Source organism: Aquarana catesbeiana, linkage group LG09 (assembly GCF_042186555.1).
Source record: "Aquarana catesbeiana isolate 2022-GZ linkage group LG09, ASM4218655v1, whole genome shotgun sequence".
Classification (NCBI taxonomy): domain Eukaryota; kingdom Metazoa; phylum Chordata; class Amphibia; order Anura; family Ranidae; genus Aquarana; species Aquarana catesbeiana.
Window position 1 is genome coordinate 279,693,612 of NC_133332.1, and position 9,433 is coordinate 279,703,044.

Sequence of the window (9,433 nt, forward strand, 5' to 3'; positions counted from 1 at the left end):
ACAACATTCCTTGTGACAGCATGGATTGTGTCATGTCCTCTTTATGGAGCGATCTGAGATTTATTAGATTCCATACCTCTGTCCTCCACTGCAACTGATCAGATACAGATTGGTCGGATCGGCTGCTTTCCTGGCCACTAACGACCAGGTAAACAAAGATCCAAAACCAGAAGTTACTAAATCTTCATTGTTTCCATTTTCCAGCATCACAGAGTGGGAAGAACAACATCATTTCCACTCTGTGTAGTGCTGCCGGTTGCATAATTCCCCGGATCTGTGAAAGGCAGAGGCGGAAGGGGGGGCCCCTATTCCGCTACCCGCAGAAGCGTTCAAGTGGCTGTACAGCCACTCAAATCACTTATGCTTTACAGGGAAACGGCTGTGGCAAACCGCAGGCATCATCCCGGTACAACCACTCCAACCTAAGGACGTCCTACGGTCGTGAAGTGGTTGATGTACACCACTAGACCCAGCACTGCTAGGTGTCTCTCAACTTATACCAACATACTGTATATTGTCTTTCTTTATTTAACTTGTTCTTGTTAATTGCATTCTCACAATAAAATGTAATTAAAAAAAAAAAATTAAAAAATCAGGTTTAATTAATTTGGTCTCAGGATGGTGGTGCCGCAGAGAAATTTATAGAGTGGCCTTTGTCCCTAAAACACAAAAGTAATACATCCCGTTCCCAGGAGGCTACATGTATAATACCCAGATACGTTGGTATTAAAACATGAATTTTTAGTTTTGTATGTTTGTTAAACTGTTGGATTGTTGTGGATATATATTCTTTTTTTTTGAGAAAATAGCTCCTAGCTCTACCTCTGTTTATGACTTGGATACCTCTGTCCTGTTTCCTTCTAAAACAGCAACTCTTTTAGGGCAACAAATTACCAGCAACTAAATAGCGAAGACTTCATTCACTGTCTTGTGTGGCATTGTTCCTTTGCTGGCTCTGGTCGGTTTGCTAATAATCAAGATTCTACAGAATTCTGGCCATCGAGGGAGCAATGTCCATAAGCTAAAATGAAGTTGTAGTTTAGTGATTCTGCTGTTGGCAACAAGTTGCCAGTGTGATATTCGCTGTAGAGCTCTATGGGAAAAAAAATGTATTATTAATTATCTGTTAGTGTTTTTTTATATTGATTAATATGGTCCACCCTGGAAACGCGTAATGTTGAATTGCACTGCATTGCTTAGTTTCAAGTGCGATTATAAAAAAAGTCCTGCTTGCCATAGACACATTCTATTGTTTTTTTTTTTTTGTAGTCCTAAAACATGATAGAATATTGTTCCTGTGGCCAGCACAGGCAGGAGGAAACTGCTATTTGTGCCTCTCGCAAAACAATTTCTAAGATCCTGACCAGGAACAAGATATGTATTATATTACATATATTTCCTGTGTTTTACAACCTATTTTTCTTATACCATTGTCATCTTCCTATTTTATGATTTGACAGTTTTTGTCTTTATTATGAATTGTCTTTATTATCATTAATTATGCAGTTCCACTGAGCACAAAGTAAATGGATGAGTACAAACAACAAAGACTTTGTTGCCACAAGAGAGCCCGCTCTGCATGCCCAGCAGTATTGGATCACTGCTTCTGGACCTTGCCAGATCCTGACCTGTAAAATAAAAATCCACTAAGTTGAAACCTCTTTATTCGTGTGAAGTGTTTTTTTAATTCATTGGTTTTAAGCTGGCCATGCACTGCTTGGATTTCAGGCGATTCCTGCTAAATCAGCCAAAATTTTAACTGCAGGCGGCCCTGCTAGCACCACCTGGCTCGACAACCTTGGATTGAAAAAAATGTCAGCTGCACAGTGACTGCATCCCATCGGATGCAGTCACTGCTTGGGTATTCAAGCAGCCGGAGGTGTTGCAGCTGTATGAATACAATAGCTGGCAGCGAAGATTCCTCCATCTGCACTTTTCAGCCCATGGCAGCAATACAAATCTGACTGAGGTTCTAATCTTTCCCCTACACAACTAATAAAAATTTTTTTATTGCTATCTGTGTTGCTTTTGATTATTCCTCACTTCCTCTCTAGCAACCCAGCTCTGAAACTGTAGCAGAAGGGAAATCTCTCTAAGGCTGGCCATACATGGTTCTTTTTTTTTTTTCCAGTCGGGAACAAATTCCTCCATTCACACCAACCAAGTTAATGGAGAAATTCCCCACCCCACACTGGCATATTGTATTCGCTGCTGTCAGAATACACTGATGAGGGGCTATAGCTTCTGATCATTGGGAATTTTTCCAACATGTCCCTTCAACCATACTTGATTAAAGCATCTTCTTTTGAGCAGGCCAGGCCACACACTGATCAAAGTTCGTCCGGTACCTTCTGGACCATCCAAAATAATATCAGTTTATGGACAGTTTAAGAGAGTCAGCCGTAAAAACTTGTTAGGAGTTTGAAGCTTTCCACATGCCACAACAAAAAGTTTACATGATTGTATCTGTGCCACACTCTTCTTTATTAATAATCCTATTGTATTAATATTCATTTGAGAGTGCAAGCTTTTTTTTTTTTTTTTTTGCTGATACGAATTGATTTCTGTTCGAGAGTGGCTATGTTCATTCTCTATGGCCCCAATTTTTGTAGAAATGTAGCCCCCCTTTTCTTGCTCGCTCCTGAGATGGACCAAGGACTGTGGGATTTGTAGAGTGCATTGAGCAGCAACCACAACTAGTGAGCACTGCTCCTTCCAAACAGAAGTGAAAGGGAAAAAGAAAGGGTCAGGAGAATGTTACAAAACAGAAAAACATAGTAGGAAATGAATGAAAAATTAATTACAGGGTCCCTAAAGAGGGAATAAACCATGGCAAATGTTTTGTTTTTGTTTTGTTTTTTTTTCTTCTTTTTTAAATTCTGCAAAGTAAAGGCATAATGTGCTAGAATGCATTGCATACTAGCACATTATGAAATACTTAACTTAAAACGAAGCCCTGTACTGCTGCGTTGTTGGCTCTGACGGACGCTTCCAACTTCACCCGGTCTTCCTTCCGGGTTTGCGTCGTCCGGCTGCGCCGCAATGACGTCACTCCTGCGCATGCACACGAGAGTCACGGACCGCGGCACAGAGCTCTGAAGAGACAGCATGGGTAAATCGTCCCTTAAGAGCGCATGCGCCAGTGACATCTCCAGCTGCACGGTTTAGGAGATATTCGTAGTACCTACAGGTAAGCCTTAGTACCGGGTTCGGTCTATTTGAGGGGCTCCCTGACAGGAATTTTTGCCAGTCTCCAGAGAGGAGTCATCGCAAAGAGCTTCCCTCCCAAACCCCCCCACCCCCACCCCCCCGTCGCAGCCGGTTTATGTGGTGGGTCCCTTTGGTCAAGTAATCAAAGGGGATATGTGAGTATGTTTAAAAAGAGATGATGGTCAGCTCGAGTCTTAGTGGCTGGGTTGAGCTTTGGTGAATTCTGTATGATTTTGGTTTATAAAATTATTTAAGTAAATAAAGTTTAATCCTGATTTAAACCAATAAACCAGACTGCGGCCTATTTTGTTCCAAATATTATGTGTGGAGTGTTTTTCTTGATAAGTTATGCATGTTTTCAGGTTTGGCCTGGTGTCTGCGGTCCCATAAGGATATCATTTAGTGTCACTTTAAGAGATAATATTATGTATATCATTTGTGCAGTGCCAAATATTAGAGTCCAGTATTTGCCTAATCGTATATTTAATAGAAAAGGACCTGCTATGTTCCTTTGAAACTGCTTTAAATGCAGAAATCTGCTTTGCAGAATTTCACACCAGAATTTAGGATAATTTCACATGTGTGTGCACAGTGGCAGGGAAGGGTATTATCACATGACCGTGTCAAATAATCATCTCTTTGTAGCTGGTTTCCACAGCAAACTAGGCCTTAAATCTATAAGTGTAACCAACTATAACACCTAGAAAAGAATGTTTAAGATAAATAATAAAGTCCATTATTGATCAAATATTTGGCTACTTTGCAAGCGATAGGAATTACATAGTTGCTACAATATATATTTTTATTTATTTATTGCAGGTATTTGTTAAGCGCTGTCAATTTACTCAGAGCTTTACGTGCTGTACATATTTAATTTCTATTTTTCTTTATGTGGTTTTGCTGAAGTCTAAAAATGCCTTGTCCTCTGTCCTGGAAATATGTTCATTTGCCCACATTTTTATGGTGTGAGGTTCTATACAGGGTCAAATAAATACGCAAGATACATGTTAGGTCTGCTTAGGGCTGCATCCACTTGGTTCTAAAAAATATTAAACGGCTGAGCAAATAATTGTAGCTGAAGGTTGCTACTTTTATCTTTGAGAAAAGAACCAAAAAACAATTTGTGAAGGATTCCAATTATTTATACTGACCAAGACCTAAAAAGGTTTAATGGAGCTGTATGCAGGCCACAAAATGTATGATGCGCATGCTCGAAAACAAAATAAGTTACTAGCATACTGAGAAATATCGAACACCCACTTCTACTAAAATCTGATTCTTGGCTCGCTGGAAAGGCTGATGAATTTCGTGGCTTATTTCTCCCTTTATTCAGAGTATAGCTCTGAAGGGGATATCTGCTGAGCGCATTTAAAGTCTTATGTAAATATCCTACTGAAATCTGTTGTTTGTGGACAGTTAACGACTTTGTCATTTTCTGTTAAAAATTGTTTTTGTCGGTAATGAGCCATTTTTGTGTTTTTTGTTTTTTTATAATCCAGAATCTTGTAGAATGCTAGGATTTTTCTTTCTTTTAAATTTGGCTTTGTATTCCGATGATGTGAACGTGTTAAATAGTAACTGGATGGCCGGATTTGTTAAAGCCACAATAATAGTAAGGGAATGTGGCTGTCTAGGCATCTTGGGATAAAAGGGTTAATTCTCCCCAAGTTACCTCTGTAAGACTGCACAGACTGAGCTGTCTTTCCTCCTGTAGCAGACCTGCCATTGAGGCATTAAAAAAGCTGTAATTTCCTGTTGAGCGCCCCCCTCCCTCCCATGTCTGTGGTGCTTTAAGCTTTGTGTCCTATGGATTGTGGCTGCGTGCTAACAAATCTCTATTGTCCAGAGCATAGAGGGCTGGCGGGGTCTGAAGAATTGCTGTCTGGTTTCTATTCAAATCCAGGTAGCTGTATCTATGAAAGAGACTGTTCCAGTGGCTACGTGAGGGACTTGGCAAAGGACTATAGGGTACAGCCAGACTGCACTGAGCACATTAGCAAAAAAAAAAAAAAAACTGCCTGTCGCTTCAACTGCATCATGAGGCAGCAGGGCTTGCAGGCCACAATTTGCAGTACATAGTACTAAATAAACCTATGGATATGCATTATTGATACAAGGAGGGGAATAATACAGCACCTGCATTATATAGACATTGTGTAGAATCCTTATTTGAACCCAGTGGCTTGTTTACAATTGAAGAGCTGAAATCCAGACGAGTTACATTCAGTACAACCAATGTAAACAGCAAACACGCAAGCAAAAAAATAACAGCCTACGTAAATGATCAAGTTTAAAGAAAACTAATAAGCAACGGTTAAAATTTCTTTTGCAATGGCTAAAATATTGATTGTCCTATATTATGTCTACTAACGTGTGTGTGTATATATATGTATATAAAATCTGTGGGCATAATATATTTTTATGTACATTACAGACTTTGCCATTGATCACGGTCTGCATATGTTATATGGTTACAATAATGTAATTCTATACTATGTCTTCTAGGATGGATTTATATACATTTATTTATATATAAATATATTTATTTCTATAGATCTGTGTGCATAATATGTACAGTCTGCCAATGATCACTGTTTGCATATGTTGTTTGACTCAAATTATATATATATATATATATATATATATTTTTTTTTTTTTTTTACAATGAGTATCTGTGAGCACAGGATGTATACAATAATATATATTATGTAGTGTAGTATTTTATTTAATGTATTCATATGTCTAGACTGCATCACAGCAGAAGCCCAGTAGAGGGAATGCTCGTGAGCTTTGCAGACGTCCGATTGTAATTTTTTTTTTTTTTTTTTATCGCACACCTTCCCACATTAGGCTCTAGTACATGCTGTGATTTCTACGCATGCATTTGCCCCATGTCCTCAACTGCTTCCCTGCCAGACGCTCATGTGACATCCTGCAGCTGGTGCAGTCGACCACAGGAGTCTAGATTTAAAAGCAAAGCCCCATCCCCTACAGCTCTGGCAGATTGTATAGCTAATCCTGGAAATTTGGGGTGCAGTCCTCACAGGTCACCTTTTTAGCAGGTATGATGGCTTACCTGTTGATTGGCCAGACCCAAAATCAGCAGCTATTCAGCAGCCTATTTAAAAAAAAGCATCAGAGTTCAGGAATCTGCAGCATTGCCCTCTGTGTTGTGTAGACTCTTAAAGCCAGACGTACACTCCTGCAGCCGTGTGTGTGTGTGGATCATTGTAGACAAAAGCAGGCGCGACTGGAGGGGAGGAGGATAGAAGGGGGGGCAGTGGGCAGGTTTGGGAACATTTCCTGTCACTTAGCACATTCCTCTTCACTTCGTCTGGGGGGAAATTTGGGCGAGGGGGCATTACGCTCTGTATTACTTACTCATTGAGGGTTTTTAGTTTTTGCATTGGTTGCTGATTTGCTTTCTTTTGTCTGCTGTGATTACGCTTACTTTCCTGGGTTCACAAGCAGCTAAGCAGATTAACTCTTCTTCTGCCAAGTATAATCGGTGGATAGTTGTGCCATTAATGGCAGCAGCTGCTGGCAACATTTTTCAGATGTTTTTCGGAAAGCAACAGTTCAAGTGAGGTTGGCTGTGCAAGGTCACATTCTGTCAGGCATTACTGAGCAAAACTCAGGCAGTAAGGTACAGCACACAATAAGAAAAACTAATAAAATTTATTTAGTAAAGCACCACACTGGAAAGAGCAGTCGTCATGTTCTAGGTGCAGTAACCCAAAGCAACTGACCAGAACTCTTATATCCGAACTAAGACCAATGAAAGATGGTTGGATGACTGGCAGGCTTTTTGTTGGGCCTCTCCCTTCCAAAAAAACAAAACAAAAAAACTTTTAAACCAAAGGGGGCTTAATGGTATATTTTTTAATTAGTTATTACTTTTGTAAGTGTTTTAACGTTCCCTAAGTTTTCAAAGTAAACTTTCCCTGTCTTGCTTTGCAGATGTAATGGCCTTTTAACAATACGTAGGGAGTTTACAGTTGTCTTGATTGTCCTTACATTGGCCATGCACATGTAAGATACCTTGCAAATTAGCTTTAGACATGGAAAAAGGATGTCTGGGCCAAGTATGGACCATCGTCAAGGCCAAAAGATGATCAGCTCAGCTAATGGCTAGGATTGGAAGATGCGGATGTGTAAACGTCCCGCTGATGTGTATTTTAGCCTCCAATCCTCACTCTTGTCTCAATCAATGATAGCAAATTCACATTTTGTTCTTATTCCACCATCACCTTGGATGACTAGCCCCCCCTCTCTCTCCTATGGGCAAGCCATATTTAAGCCTGGTGTACCAATCTGCTTGCTATTGGTTTGATTTTCCACATTATTGTTGCATTGTTGGCAATAAAGAAAACATAATTTAACTGTTTTATTGCATTTTTTGTGAACGCAGTTATTTACATTTCTGTTTAGCGTATATTACTTAAAATACCCACCATTGTTAACTTTCAGCTGATCAAAAATAAAATTGCTCAGAAATATAGAAATTGTCCCAATCTGTGACCAGAAGTCGCAGCTTCTTTTTCTGTAGTAGACATCAGGCATAGGAGAGGTTAAACTAATTGCAGCTACATTTTGTCTCTTGTACAAAAGCCACATGACCCCTGTGTGCACACCTATGAGGACACAAACTGCTGGTATTGAGTTGGTTTGGCTTTGTCCCCGTCCCCCTGTCTGGCTCAGTCCCTCCCTGTCTAGTATAACCAGCCCTGCGGCTAGCAGAGTATTTGGTTACATCTTTCAGGACTCTTGCTCTTACCAAGCTCAGCTTTGTGTTCTTTAAAACTTGCAATGTCCATAAAGATTCATGCCATTTAATGAAATCTTACATATAGTAAGAAAAGAAAATCTTGACCAGAAGAAATAATTGTGTTAGCTGTGTATCCCTGCAGAATATACATACAGGATCACAGATGGCATTAGAAGAACAAAGAAAGCAAGTGCAGTTAAGCAAACAGTTCATTTTTTCCACAGTTTCCAACTTGCTGACTCTTAATGTAGTTAACACAGCAGAAAAAGAGAAATACTCACCCAGCAGGAAAGGGAATCCCCAGCAGGCTAGTTCACATGAAGATGCAGGGTCTTCAACCGGTGTGGTGAATGAAGCCTCGGCAGCAGATGTCTTTCCTGGGGTGTGCTGTAATGAATTAACCGGTAGAAGAACACACTCAGATCTTTTGGAATGCCTGCTAACTGCACTATCTTCTCCCCTATCTTCTGCACTTGCTTTGAACTATATATGACCAGTTTGATGGACAGGAGCAAACGCAGTCATGTGCAGAACTCGAAAGCCAGCTATTTGTTGGAGTAGTCCTAGATGGGGATTGCAGCCTTCTCATTGGTTACCCATTCCTCTTGTTATTCTTACCCCCATCTCATCCCTTATTCCTGTCGCTGAAACATGACCCATTCAGAGGCTGCAGCTTACTGCTTGGGCTGTTTGGGTGTCTGCTTAGACTCCAGTTACAGCCTTAATTAAGAAGTATTGCTTCCTGTTGCAGGTTTATCTAGCCAGACATGACACCTGTACAAGAAAAAAAGGGGGTTAACCTTTCTACTGCCAGAGGTCACATTAGCTGTGATTAAAAAAAATTGCTTGCATTCTGTATACATCCTGTGTGCAGATTAACATACGAAATCAAAATGATCATTACAATGTTGATGGTGTCTGTGAAAGAATCTGTTCTACTGTGCATCATTCCAGCCAGTCTGCCTTTTAAAGGAGATGATCCTCAAACTGGGTGATCAAAGTGATTGCACCAATTATGTCATTAAAGCTGTACTGAGGAATCTGTAAGCATGGAGAAGACACTGTTGTCACATACAGTAACTGTATGTGGCCTGTGGGTTTTTAATATTATCAGGTTGTTCTGTTGCCACTGGTAGCTCAAAAAGATTACAACTCAGGTTAATATTTATGGATAGATTACTAAATGTACTTAGGGCACCTATGGATTTTTCTGTATATTTTCACGTTGCTAATTGAGTTTTTTTTCTCTTCTGTAAATTTCTATGATGAAAACCTTAATAAAAATATATTAAACAAAAAGAATACAAAGGCATCACACAAATCCACTTGTCCAAGTAAATGTTTGTTGCTCTCTTATCTTTACATTAATACATCTTAATATTAAATAAACATGCTTTTTTTTCTGTTTTTATTTATTAATTTTTTTGGTCAGTTGCTGTGACCCCCACATTACTT

At 39.6% G+C, this 9,433-nt stretch overlaps 1 long non-coding RNA gene across 2 annotated transcripts in view; it reads right to left on the reverse strand.

Annotated features, from left to right (window-relative positions):
• Positions 1-8,683, reverse strand: part of LOC141108607 (uncharacterized) — a 63,453-nt gene extending 54,770 nt beyond the window's left edge. The window contains exon 1 of one of the 2 annotated variants that reach the window (XR_012236094.1): positions 8,260-8,683. This is a non-coding gene — a long non-coding RNA (uncharacterized lncRNA). The other variant, XR_012236093.1, reaches the window with a different exon arrangement.
• Positions 8,684-9,433: the final 750 nt, after the last annotated feature.